This window comes from Panulirus ornatus, chromosome 26 (assembly GCF_036320965.1).
Source record: "Panulirus ornatus isolate Po-2019 chromosome 26, ASM3632096v1, whole genome shotgun sequence".
NCBI lineage: Eukaryota > Metazoa > Arthropoda > Malacostraca > Decapoda > Palinuridae > Panulirus > Panulirus ornatus.
The window spans coordinates 4,264,986-4,279,441 of NC_092249.1; the positions used below are offsets into that span (position 1 = coordinate 4,264,986).

General features: G+C 40.8%; 1 long non-coding RNA gene across 1 annotated transcript; it reads right to left on the bottom strand.

The window, feature by feature from the left end:
- Nucleotides 1-915: 915 nt before the first annotated feature.
- Nucleotides 916-14,094, bottom strand: LOC139757359 (uncharacterized). Its single transcript, XR_011714599.1, has 3 exons — nt 13,966-14,094; nt 2,069-2,164; nt 916-1,109 (listed from the first exon to the last, which is right to left on the bottom strand). It is a non-coding gene; the product is annotated as an uncharacterized lncRNA (long non-coding RNA).
- Between the last annotated feature and the right edge of the window lie 362 nt (nt 14,095-14,456).

The following is a 14,456-nucleotide window of genomic DNA, read 5'->3' on the forward strand; positions in this document are numbered from 1 at the left end:
GTTTAGAAGTGAGTAGTTTTTCAAGATTTACGATTGTACTGCAAATCACTTTCACGAATCAGACCCCAAATATAATCTTTCATCATGTTCTCAGTATATCCTGGAGGAAGCGCTCGCCTTGCTCCTCCGAATACGCTCCCATGTTCTTGAGTTCATCAAGACGAGCGTCAAAGAAATGGACTTTGAGGGACATCCTACAGCTGAATTTTTGCCCTAGTTCTTCACTCTAGTCTGAACCAGCTCTACATAGTAGTTTTCGGCCTTGTGATTGGCCAGGAAGCACCGAACCACTGCGACAAAGCTGTACCCCAGCTGCTTTCTCCTTCCTAGTGAGCTTCTTGGGAAATTTCCATGCAGTCAGGAGGTTCTTTCTCTGTGGTCGTCCGACGAAGACAGCGGCTTTCACATTTGCCTGAGACAGCTTAGGGAAGAAGTCTTCAGGGTACTTGAAGACTTGCAGGCTCCTTACCTAGAGCTGTGATAAATTGTTTCGTAAGGCCTAATTTTACGTGCAGTTATGGTCCGGATACGCGATAGCAGGTGTTGTCTTGCCAGTCCGACGTTTGGAAGGGTCTATGATGTAGAAGTAGGAATTGCTTGAGTGGTCAGCGGGTTCCGGCCAAATTTTAGGGAAAGCGAACTTCATGGCTCTCTTTTCCCCTCTTGTATCATACTGCAAAAGAATAATATAAAATTGTGATTATGAAAAAGATTACATATTAGTTTCTAAATCAATTTCTCCCATGACCAATAGGTAAGAGATTCTCGAAACATATTCCATACGCATTTTTTTTAATAACACTGAAAATTCTTTAAAAATTAGAATTAAAATTCTAAATTTTGAGAATTAAAAAAAAATTTATAGCATAAAATTCCGCCATCCAAACGAGCAACAATTGTCTCTCTTACCTTCCTTTTTTTTTTTTTTTTTGTCTTCAGTGCTAGTAGGTGAAATGAAGTGCTTAGAACTTGTCTTGGTCCCTTGACAGGCATGTCCAAATATGCCTTGGAGGCCTCGCACATCTTAGCAGATTTTGCCACATATTACATTTTCGCTCGTTTTGATAAACTGGCCTCATACATGGCAAAATGCGTCTAGCGGAAGCCATCTCAGAAAAAAAAAAATTAGGTAAATGTATTCACTTAGGCAGCTAGATCTAAAGTGAACTGGTTAGGTTTGGTTCGGTTAGGTCAGGCCCTTATATCCAAACCATTATTCTATATCACTGGACACTTCTAGAAAGTTCTATATCAACTACTCCGCATTGAATCTATGCGGATGTTCTGAAAAATAGGAAAATTTCTAAATATCACTGTCATGATCACAAAAGCAAAGTTTCAATGGAATAACAGCTATTTTCTATACTTTTAAGACATAATAAGAAAATAACACTTATTACCCAGGAAAAAAGTATATTTTTTAGTGTGATTGATATAAGTATAATATTTTGTAACAATTTAAAGCATACAGGTCCGCGAATCTTGCGATTCTACATGGAAAAATCTAAAATATATACTTTCTTCCAGATGGGATAAACGAGTGATTAGCAATAAATAGACACTGCAAAGGATAATAACTAAGACAATCAAATTACGTATGGCTTTCTGACCAATGCCTTCACAGTAACAACAAGTTTCATTATCAACATGCCCCTTTATCGCTTTTAGCATTACACTTATTCAGTGCTACAGAATATACGTATTACATAGAAGCTACACAGAAAACCGACTGAAATCTAGTACAATCTTCTGTACGCTCATGTAATCATCACTTCTTGAAATCTAGGGCGTTTTTGGCTTTTAGATCAACATTTGCACTAATTCTGAAATCTCAAAATGTCATACTACGAGGAAAATAACTGGTTGACTACGTAGAATTATCAAAAGAGAAACATATTTAACTAAATAGGTATACGTAAGGGCTTTCGACCAAATCTCATTTTGTACATCTTTCTCAATTTGTTTATCTACAATATATAACTTATGTAATCATCCTTGCAAGCTAGAGAGATGCAATTTGAGCCTAAAATATCTACCACAGAACTTACAAAATACAAGAAAAACATACCTAAGTGATTGTTGTCATTCGTCGTCCTCTTGCTACGCTCACACTGCCACTTTTTCTCCAGCTATAGCCATCATTCACGGGTTCTCCTCCTCAAAGCTGCGGCGAAAACGAACCAGAACATTCCTTTAACAATCTCTATACATTGTCCTTGGTAGCGCTAGGAAAAGACAACAAAGGCCACATTCGTTTACACTCAGTCTCTAGCAGTCATGTATAATGCACCGAAACCACAGATCCCTTTCTACATCCAGGCCCCACAAAACTTTACATTGTTTACCCCAGACGCTTCACATGCACTGGTTCAATCCATTGACAGCACGTCGACCCCGGTATACCACATCGTTATAATTCCCTCTATTCTTTGCACGCCTTTCACTCTCCTGCATGTTCAAGCCCCGATAGCTCAAAATCTTTTTTATTCCATCTTTCCACCTCCAATTTGGTTTCCCACTTCTCCTCGTTCCCTCCACCTCTGACACATATATCCTCTTTGTCAATCTTTCCTCACTCATTCTCTCCATCTGGCCACACCATTTCAAAACACTCTCTTCTGCTCTCTCAATCACACTCTTTTTATTACCACACATCTCTCTTACCCTTTCATTACTTACTCGATCAAACCACCTCACACCACTTATTGTCCTCAAACATCTCATTTCCAGCACATCCACCCTCCTTCGCACAACCCTATCTATAGCCCACGCCTAGCAACCATTAACATCGTTGGAACCACTATTCCTTCAAACATACCCATTTTTGCTTTCCGAGATAATGTTCTCGCCTTCCATACATTTTTAAACGCTCCCAGAACTTTCGCCCCCTCCCCCACCATGTGACCCACTTCCGCTTCCATGGTTCCATCCGCTGCCAAATCCACTCCCAGATATCTAAAAGACTTCACTTCCTCTAGTTTTTCTCCATTCGAACTTACCTCCCAACTGACTTGTCCCTCAACCCTACTGTGCCTTGCTCTTATTCACATTTACTATCAGCTTTCTTTTCTCACACACTTTACCAAGCTCAGTCACCAGCTTCTGCAGTTTCTCACCCGAATCAGCCACCAGCGCTGTATCATCAGCGAACAACAGCAGAGATCCCCACAAATCGTCAAAAATAATCGCAACCTAACCGCAATCAACAGACACGTAGCAAGACATAAACAAATGATTGGTGACATAACGAGCATAAAAGACTAATTACACCATCACTTCTAGATTCACATACAGAGAAATGAAATCACACAGTAACAAATCATTTTCCTTTTAAACTAAAATAGCCAAAGATGTGCTTTCTGACGTCTGAAACTTTATATATATATATATATATATATATATATATATATATATATATATATATATATATATATATATATATATATACGATCCTCTAGGAACGAAATCAAACACTTTCCAATGAATCTATATGTTTGATTACATCATCAATACCAGTGTTACTCCTCCGCCGACGAATGAAATTAAATGCCAGTCTGCACAAGACAAAACTTTTACCACTCTCAACACTTGTCTGGGAATTTTTTTTTTTTATGTCAGAATTGCCAGGCTCGAGTATATTAACCTTTCAGCTTCGCGAAAAAAAATTCTAGTACTGTGCAACTTTCATCAAATAAACAGCATGACCAACTTATATTACATAGACAAAAAAAAAGACAATAGTAGATATTTTTTTCCAGTGAATCAATATTGGAGTACGACCAAATACTTACCCTCAAGAAAATGTGTGGACTTCTTCCTCTCTCTCTCTCTCTCTCTCTCTCTCTCTCTCTCTCTCTCTCTCTCTCTCTCTCTCTCTCTCTCTCTCTCTCTGAGTGAGGGGGTTAGCTTTATATGTCTCGGTAATAATATACTTTCGAGACAGAATCATTTCGGCTTGTACTGCACACTGCCGCATGAACAGCAAATTAACAAAATGTTTCGTTTTTTCTCCATTCTCATGATGTTTAAGCACTGTACTGTAGTGAACACGTCAGCGTCAATGCAGTAGTGAACACGTCAGCGCTACATACTGAACAGGAAAACGTATATTAGTGAATAAAACACGTTACAGTCAGCAACGAACTGCAGCCAATGAACCAGCCTGCGCCAGTCACCAACATATTGCTCACTCAGCGAGTGCTTGAAAATGTCGCTTCCAGCCAAACTCTGCTTTTTGAGATATTACTCTCCGCATCTTGGCAAGCCTTTACCTTCCGCATTTATAAATCTTGAAGTCTTTCACGCAGTTAGACTATCGTACTGGGCTACACTTGTGTAAATCAGCCCCAAAATACTATGCTATGTTATGCTGGGTAGTCTACAAAACGTAAATATCAGTCTCATCTTCTTAAGATATAGGCTTCAAAAACTTAGTCCCCCCAACCAATACCATAGTTTCCATTGAGGCTTGGAAAAAGTCAGTTCCCAAAATACCACAGTTTTTAAGGGGTGCTCGACCAGCGGGATGAGTTCATAAAAATCATATGCCATGACTATCTTGCTGGGACAACAGGCCTATCAGAAATCGATCCAAATTATATTATTTGGTTTACCCTTAATACGGCAAGTAAGGGGGGTTATGTTTACGTAATAACGATAATTAATTCTACGGAGTATTGGCCTGTGTTTACCCCTGGGTAGTGAGTTGGGAGTGGACACTATGGAGTTATATAATCTATATGTTATATGTCTATGTGTTTCTGTGCTTAGTTCATGCGTATTTTTTCTTCATTATCTCGCTTGGTAATAGACTGAGAGGGTCATCTAGAACAAGGACCATGAAATACAAAGAGCCTGAGTGAACAAGGACGGCTTCATTTAGGAATCAGCCAAAAGAAAAATAGTTAAACACAACGGCTTTGGGTCAAAGCAAACATCAACAAAATGCTGAAAGAGAAAAAAAAAATATCTATATATTTTACGGATACTGATCCAAATGAAGAGGAAATAGAACAGAAAAAGATATGTGAAGGATTACAGTCTAAGTAATTCTTCGTTACAAAAGGGGCCAGAATGAAGAATGAAGTTAGCTAAGAGTCTGCACGTACCAAGGAAAGGCAATGCGTTGACAATGCCCATTTGAATTAGTCTGAAGGCATTATCTGGGGATGGAAGGAAGACAACACTATCTGGAGGCCAGAGAAGACAACCTCTGAAGTACAGAGGTAATGATTAATGAACAATGCGGGCCTAAAATGGTAGTACCATGAGGTGAAATGAATGGAGCTCATAGGTTTGAATTCTGGTTACGGTAGTCGGTCCTCAGTCAACCTACCTGTTCATCCAACCTTAGGGGCAGGTCGATTAAATGGGTACCTGGCTAAAGCGTTAATGGGATGACCTTGATTAGGGCCTCAGCTGCCAGGTGCCGTCTTAGCTTGAAGAAAAAAAAAAAAACCAAAAATCTACAAAACCGTTTCGAAGGCATAAAATCACCAAATTTATACCATATTTCCATTGCTATTTCTCCACACTTTATCCTCTCGTATCTTACCAAAACCATTAACCCCCGTCCATAGACGATTAAACCCGGACCTACCTACCCTGGTGCGGAGTGCATTAAGGTGAAGCGGGAACCACTTCAGTTTCCAAAGCTCTTATCACCTAAAGTGTATATATATACGCCTCTGTGGTGTATAGGTAAGCGTTCCTGGCCGTGACGCATTTACGGGCCGCCCGAGATCGAGCATATAGGTTCGAATCCTGGTTGCGGCAGTCGGTCTACAGTTAATCCAACCGTACATCCATACCTTAGGGGCTGGTCGATGAAATGGTTACTTGGCTCAGGCTAATATATATTCTTTTCTTTCTTTCATACTATTCGCCACTTCCCGCGTTAACGAGGTAGCGTTAAGAACAGAGGACTGGGCCTTTGAGGTAATATCCTCACCTGGCCCCCTTCTCTTTTATTTCTTGTGGAAAAAAAAAGAAAAAGAAACGAGAGGGGAGGATTTCCAGCACCCCGGTCCCTCCTCTTTTAGTCGCCTTGTACGACACGCAGGGAATACGTGGGTATATATATATATATATATATATATATATATATATATATATATATATACCCTTTAGGACGACGGTGCGAACCCTTAACGAAAATACGACCCTAGTTCAAAAACTGTCATGCCGAACGGGGCCGATGCACCGTCCTAGGGGGAAAAAAAATGTTTTCCTTGTGTGTGGCGAGCGTTAATGTATGTGAGGGGAAGGTGCCAAGACCTGAGATTACTGCCCTCCCGTCTTGGTCCCGCGTTCGTGGCCAACTGAGTCAGTCTGTCTGTCTGTCTGTCTCTCTCTCTCTCTCTCTCTCTCTCTCTCTCTCTCTCTCTCTCTCTCTCTCTCTCTCTCTCTCTCTCTCTCATCTCTCGTCTCTCTCTCTCTCTCACTCTCCTCTCTTCTCTCCTCTCTCTTCTCTTCTACACCCCTCTTCTCTTTCCCTCTCCACCCTTTCTCCGTACCTCTCTCTCTCGCTCTCCTCTCTCTCTCTCTCTCTCTCTCTCTCTCTCTCTCTCTCTCTCTCTCTCTCTCTCTCTCTCTCTCTCTCTTCCAAACACCCCTTCCCCTCTTCTCTGCACCCCTCTCCATCCATCCACCTTCTCTTCTTCATCTCTCTCTCTCTCTCTCTCTCTCTCTCTCTCTCTCTCTCTCTCTCTCTCTCTCTCTCTCTCTCTCTCTCTCTCTCTCCTCGGCAAAAGGAAGGCGTTAACTGGCTGTCTTTTTTCTTTCTTTTTTTTCTTTTGGCTTCGTAAGGGGTGCCATCTGCCCGCTGGCAAAGGCGGGAAAATATGTTAAACCACTATTTTCGTCCGGACACGAGGGGAGGGGGGGGGGGTGTGTGGAGGGGGCTTTTAGAGGCGTTTGCCACCGTATTTGTGGCACAGATGTGGGCGTCACTCCCACTAGCGAAACGCTCCGTGTCTGACACTTATTCCCTATCCTTCTCCACCACCCACATACGCATCTATCGGGCTCACGGCCATATATCTGCTAGAGATAGCGTTTATGTATGTTCGGAAAATACGTAAAAATAAAAGAAAATGAAAAAAAAAAACATCGTTTGGAAGAGATCTGAGAAAGGGGTTATACGTATATCCATTTTCTTTTCTTCATTTTCCTTTTGATTGTCATTATGATGTCGTGTTCTTTTCATGGTTCACATCGTGAGTGAAGCAAGCACACTGGGGCCTCTGAGCTGTCTCAGTACGACGACCCCTCCTGAGTATGACGGGTACGACCCCTCAGTGCCAGACCATCATAACCAACCGATTCAATCTAGGGTCTTACAGTCGTGCTGAACGGTCGTGCTCTCGTCCTTACGAGCCTTGCCGTCGTGCTCATACACTGAGCTCTTAAGCTCTGTAAGGTTGACTGAAGCTACCAATTTTTTCTTTAATGTTAGCTGAGTCGGCACGGGCAACTGAGGCCCTAATGAGGACCATGCTACTAACGATATATATATATATATATATATATATATATATATATATATATATATATATATATATATATATATATATATATCTTTCTTTCCAGAAGAGGGAACAGAGAAGGGGGCCAGGTGAAGATATTCCCTCAAAGGCCCAGTCCTCTGCTCTTAACGCTACCTCGCTAACGCGGGAAATGGCGAATAGTACGAAAGAAAAGATATATATATATATATATATATATATATATATATATATATATATATATATATATATATATATATATATATATATATATATATATATATGGTATACCGGGGTCGACGTGCTGTCAATGGATTGAACCAGGGCATGTGAAGCGTCTGGAGTAAACCATGGAAAGGTCTGTGGGGCCTGGATGTGGAAAGGGAGCTGTGGTTTCAGTACATTACACATGGTAGCTAGAGACAGAGTGTGAACGAATGTGGTCTTTTTCTCTGTTCCTGGCACTGCTTGGGGGGAGGGGAGGGAGGATGCTTCTTCATGTGTGGCGGGGTGGCGACGAGAATGGATGAAGGCAGCAAGTATGGATATGTACACGTGTATATATGTATATGTCTGTGTATGTGAGTGGGTTGGGCCATTCCTCGTCTGTTTCCTTGAGCTACCTAGCAAACGCGGAAGACGCCTGAGCCGCGTACCCATTATATCGTCCAACCCCTAGGGGTGGATGAACAGCTGGGATGACTGTGGACCGACTACCGTTACCAGGACTCAAACCCATGCGCTCGAACCTGGGCGACCCGCAAATGCCCCTCGATTAGGAACACTAACCGCTCCACCACGGGAGTCCACAAATCTGTAAGTCCATTGAGAATTCCACATAGCTTTATGGACTTCATCCAGCACGCATATGTTTCTGCTGAAGGTATCAAAAAAAAAGACTGATTACGCCATCTAAAGCGTCGTGAATCACGGAGCAAAAAAAACAGGCACTTGATGAAGTCTTCAACGACTGAGTTTGTGATAGCTTGCCAAAGTTGGCGAGCTGGCGGGGCCCCTCACATTCCCTTGCAAGACTTTCAATCAAAAACCTCCCATATTTCTAAAATCACACCTGTGGCCCTTAATATATACTTGAACTGACGACAAAATGTACTGAAACTTCCCTAAGCTAACCTGAAATGTGACTAAACCATGACAATCATTGGATCAATGCTGAAATTTCATAAATATGATACCATTAAATACAATGAAATTGAGTCTACATCATAAGTATGGCATGCATATGCGTATGTCTCATCATAGATACGCTGCAACAGGTCGCAACAATAAATTTTGCACAAAATCCTTTGGAAAGCTTCGGCCCGCCATTTCTTTCGTTGTTAAATGACTTCTGAATATCTCAAAGTAATTTATTTCGGCAGATTACAAGTTATCTTTTTGTGACGTAACCTATCAAGGATCAAAGGCCAAGCCATTAAACCGAAATATGGTATAATTGTGCTCCAAGGTCGTACTTCCGTGCTTAATGATCGTACCATCATGCTCAAGGATCGTACCGTCGTGCTCAAGGATCGTACCGTCGTGCTCAAGGATCGTACCGTCGTGTTCAAGGATCGTACCGTCGTGCTCAAGGATCGTACCGTCGTGCTCAAGGATCGTATCGTCGTGCTCAAGGATAGTATCGTCGTGCCCAAGGATCGTACCGTCGTGTTCAAGGATCGTACCGTCGTGCTCAAGGATCGTATCGTCGTGCTCAAGGATAGTATCGTCGTGCCCAAGGATCGTACCGTCGTGTTCAAGGATCGTACCGTCGTGCTCAAGGATCGTACCGACGTGCTCATGGATCGTACCGTCGTACTCAAGGATCGTACCGTCGTGCTCATGGATCGTACCGTCGTGTTCAAGGATCGTACCGTCGTGCTCAAGGATCGTACCGACGTGCTCATGGATCGTACCGTCGTGCTCAAGGATCGTACCGTTGTGCTCAAGGATCGTATCGTCGTACTCAAGGATCGTACCGTCATGCCCAAGGATCGTGCCGACGTGTTCAAGGATCGTACCGACGTGCTCAAGGGTCGTACCGTTGTGCTCAAGGATCGTACCGTCGTGCTCAAGGATCGTACCGTCGTGCTCAAGGATCGTACCGTCGTGGTCTAGGGTTTAACATATCGGTCTTGCGTATCTGCAAACTCACGCAGCTAAATTACAGTCCTCCACTGCACTTACTCGGTTCCTGTGTATTTCTGAGCCTTTGCCAAAATTGCAGGATATAATTTGCAGTGATCAACTTGAATGGTATCCGCTCCTTAGGAGAACGCCAAGACCGACGGTTACATAAAACCTTGCATAATTGGTTTAAAATTGGATTGCCTATTTTAAAAGCATCCCTATTTATAAAGGATTGTTTAGAATTGGAGCGATGGAGGTGATTTAAGATGGGCAAGACTTCTCCATTCTCTAAAAACGTCTTTTTTTTTTGTGTGTGTGTGTGAGTTGTAAACCTGAGGAAATGTGGAAACAAATCCTTGAGAAAAACTATGATGATGAATAGAAAATAATACATGTGATAAATCATGAAAATTGGTTGATATACATAGCGATGAAAGGCAATTATTCAACAAATAAAGAACGGTTGGTTGAATTCAGGTGGCCATCCGGCTGAAAATACATAGTTGTGTAAAGATTCTCCAAGACTAACTTTGGCACGGGCTACTGTCATGACTGCCATTACTGGCACAGGCTGGGCTGGCTCATGTGTGACTTGCTTCATCCCAAATAAAGCCAATTCATCGGTGCAGCTTAATGATAATAGTAATAATAATAATAATAATAATAGTAATAATAATAATAATAATAATAATAATAATAATAATAATAATAATAATAATAATAGCAATACTACTACTACTACTACTACTACTACTAATAATAATAATAATGATGATAATAATAATAATAATAATAATAATATCATTGTTATCATCATTATTATCATTATCATAATACATAATCGCTGTTTCCCGCGTCAGCAAGGAAGCGCTTGGAAACAAACGAAGAATGGTCCATCCACTCATCACCCATATATATATATATATATATATATATATATATATATATATATATATATATATATATATATATATATATATATATATATACATATATATATATACGCCCACATACGCACATATACATATAAAATATACATACATAAACATATCAACATTTTTTTTTTTTTTTTTTTTTGCTTTGTCGCTGTCTCCCGCGTTTGCGAGGTAGCGCAAGGAAACAGACGAAAGAAATGGCCCAACCCACCCTCATACACATGTATATACATACACGTCCACACACGCAAATATACATACCGACACAGCTTTCCATGGTTTACCCCAGACGCTTCACATGCCCCGACTCAATCCACTGTATATCAACATATACATACATATATATACACATACGCAGACATATACATACATTGCCAAGTCTCTTCTAATACATTTGGGGGATGCCTTAATATAACCGGAAATTTTCACCATAATTCAGAGCGGAGTGACTCGCGCCAGCCAACCCCGTTTTTGCTTTGCAGTTTGCTTGACGTCTGTTGCGAACAAATTCTGCCCTGGTGGTATGTGCTATATTTTCTCAAGGTTTTATGGGGTCATTGGCATCGAAGACTCAGAGATGGTTCGAAACTAAAGTAAAACCCGCAGATACATTAGCATCTTTGTCTAAACACAGTAAAGCTTGTATCTTTCACACTTCAACAAAGAGAAAGATATATATTACCACTGATGACATACATCTGATACGAAATTGTTTATTTACTTAATCAAAGTCGTTCGAAAAAGGTATTTTCCAACATTTTCCTCTTATCGGTATCATCTTATATAAATGAACGTTTGATATCAAATCGTTTTCCAAAGCAAAACCTGGCTAGGTTATCATATTTGATAGTTAAACCAAATAAAACTTGACCTAATCAGAAACCCAAGACAGAATGCAGGTCGGAAAGCACACGGAATCACGAGTCATAATATTCATCTTATTTTGATATACAGAATACATTTGATGATCATAACTACTCGTTTCTGTGGCGAAGATCCAACAGAAACACTTGCCACATTTGCGGTATATTTCTTCGCGGCGTTTTGACAATCATACAACAGAAGCAGTTATCAAAATGATAATGATGATGTGTAGCACCGCATTCAAGTACACTGTGAGAATGAGACAGCCAGAGCAACACTGCTCTTATACCCTAGATAATCGTGTAACGAATATAAAAATGTCTGAGGAGAAATACAAAGAAATTTATGCACTCACATATGTAATCTAAAGGATGACAATGTGTGAAGATAAATGGGATCACGTGTTAGGAGTATATTTAGCTACGCAGTGTGTGGAACCACATTTAGATTAATGACATCACGACATATCTTTTATTGGATGATATATTTTTCTTCTGCCTCCTTCCGCAATTTCGTTTCATTTATCCACATTACCATGAAAATAAAACTTAGAACCATTATTCGACTTGATAAATGAACCGCTACTTTTGTTCGTAAAACACAAAATTACATCTTTTGAGAACATTTATATAATTGTTTTTTCTCCTCCAGAAAGAGATCTATTTCTTCAGCTCTAGAAACAATATCGAAAAGTCCCAGAGGTCTACTGTGGGCTGTGTGTCCCTTAGTATATATAATGATGGAAGAATTGTTACATAGGCTGAGAACATTCCTCTCTTTCAAGAAATTCTAAGAGACGGACGGACCGTCGTGTTTAAGGGTCGTACCATTGGTTTTAAGAGTCGAACTCCCGTGTCCTACCTTCCTTCTCAAAGGCCTTAAAGTCGTGTTCAAGGTCGCATCGCCTTACCTGTGTTATATAAGTATTCCCAGGTCAGAAGCCTTAAAATCTCATGAGGTTCTCGAGAGGTAATGTCTTTCCTTTCTTCTTTTTTTTTTTTTTTTTTTTGAAACAAATCCTTTGAAAAGAGCAGACTCCTTTACATTGAACAGGCCAGGAAAAATGTTATGCTATATGAACAAAAGCTTACGAAATAACATGTCTGTAGTCCGGGGCTCAATCCTAGTTTGGAGCTTTCGAATTTGGGGCTTTGATATTTGGGATTTTTACAGTGGAAGGACTGATGCATTACTGAAAACTATGTGGCTCCAAATCTTTGCAGTAATTTCAAAATTTAACCCATGGATAGTGTGCTTACAGCCATGAAGGAAATCTCATGGAACGCTATTAATCACTGTATTTGTCTTGTGCGATTCAATCACTGAATAGCTTCGCCTATTCACAACTGGAACTCCCTCTAGGCAGTAGCCACGGCAACAGACTCTCCCTAACTAGTGAACTCCAGTGCCACTTCCTAGCTTATAGTGCCTCATACCCTTAACAGAGGGCTGGTCTAGGGTAGTATGTGCAGTGACACCTGCCTAATTTTCCCACTGACTACTACCTAATGCTCCTGTCTAAATGTCCCTACCTCCTACGTCTACCTAATATTTCCAATTCAATGCTTCTGCCTAAATGTTCCTGCTTTCTATTTCTATCTCCTGCTCGCACTAATTTGTCAAAAGGCACGGGTGGCGCGTAGTGCTCACAGCAGGAAAATCTAGAGTAAAGAAGAATGAATTGTGAGTTTAAGTGTTGTCAAGTATTGTGTATGACAAGGAGAGATTGTGTCTGCGGACAGAACGCCAGTAGTGAACGTGTGGTCACGTGAGGCGGTGAGAAAAGACAGTTTTCACAGTTTTATATCTTTAAAAACATTGTAACAGATACGGTACAAGATAGGTTAGATGTTCGGAAGGAGTAGAAGCTCTGATGAATATAAGAAAAGGAAAACACGTCCCATCCCTCGTAGGTCCTCGACAAAATCCCTACAAGTCTCACAGTGACCAGCCAAAATCCCTCTCACATCCTCGCCATAATCCCTCCCCAGGTCTCAGAGTCTTGCAAGAACTTCGCATCCAGGTCTCAAAACCTCTCCCAGGTCCCAGCTAGGATCCCTCCCAGGTTTCAGGTCGCCATTAGAATATTTCCCCAGGTCTCAGAGGTCCACCATAGAATTTCTCCCCCTAAGCCTCACGTGCCTAGGCCAAAATTCCTATCTAGTTTTCAACAATTAATTCCACATACAATGGAGAGTAGATCAGGGAATAACATGGCATCCTCAATATCATAAATATTCTACGAAATGACTTGAGTGATGCAACTTTTTAGCAGAGCCAAATATGCGAAAAGGTTTGTCTTGCACATGATAACCGATAAATCAGATTCTTAAAAGAATATTGACCATTGATAGTACAGTGAATAAACTACGTTTTCACACGCATATATTAGCATATTGAGGTGTCTTAATTGTATTTCATTGACAAGAAAACATATTATTACTGGTCCTTGTTGACTAGCATCCACAGGGTTCCGCCTAATATTGCCCCATATAGAATAACCCAAGTTCCGTATAACCAAAGCTGCTTACCTCTGAGAAGGACATCATCTTGAACTATGGACTGTACAGGTGATGTCCCCTGCAGGATGAACATCAGCAGTGCAACCGAAACTCCCATTTTCTGATATTTCATGCTTTCCCGCTCTTCCCCGAGATCCCTGACGTCACTTGACACATGGACCCTCCCAGTAACAGCGATGATTCATCTGGGCCTACGCGGAACAAAGTAGTTCAATTATAAAATTACCTCCCACCCCATATTTGCCAAACGATGCGATCATGTCTGGGATCGATATTCCGTCCAGCTAGTCACGACAGGCCGTTGAAATTACCTTCATAACTGATAAGGATATGTACGTGCCGGTGTGTGGTTTCATACCAGATTCGAGTGACGTACATTGACGGTAAATTGTATCCTACGTTATGTAAACCCCCAAATACCTATGGTAGTTTATAAATAAAATAAACCACGTCCTTTACGAGTATGATATAAATTCAATGGATAACATTGAGTACTATCA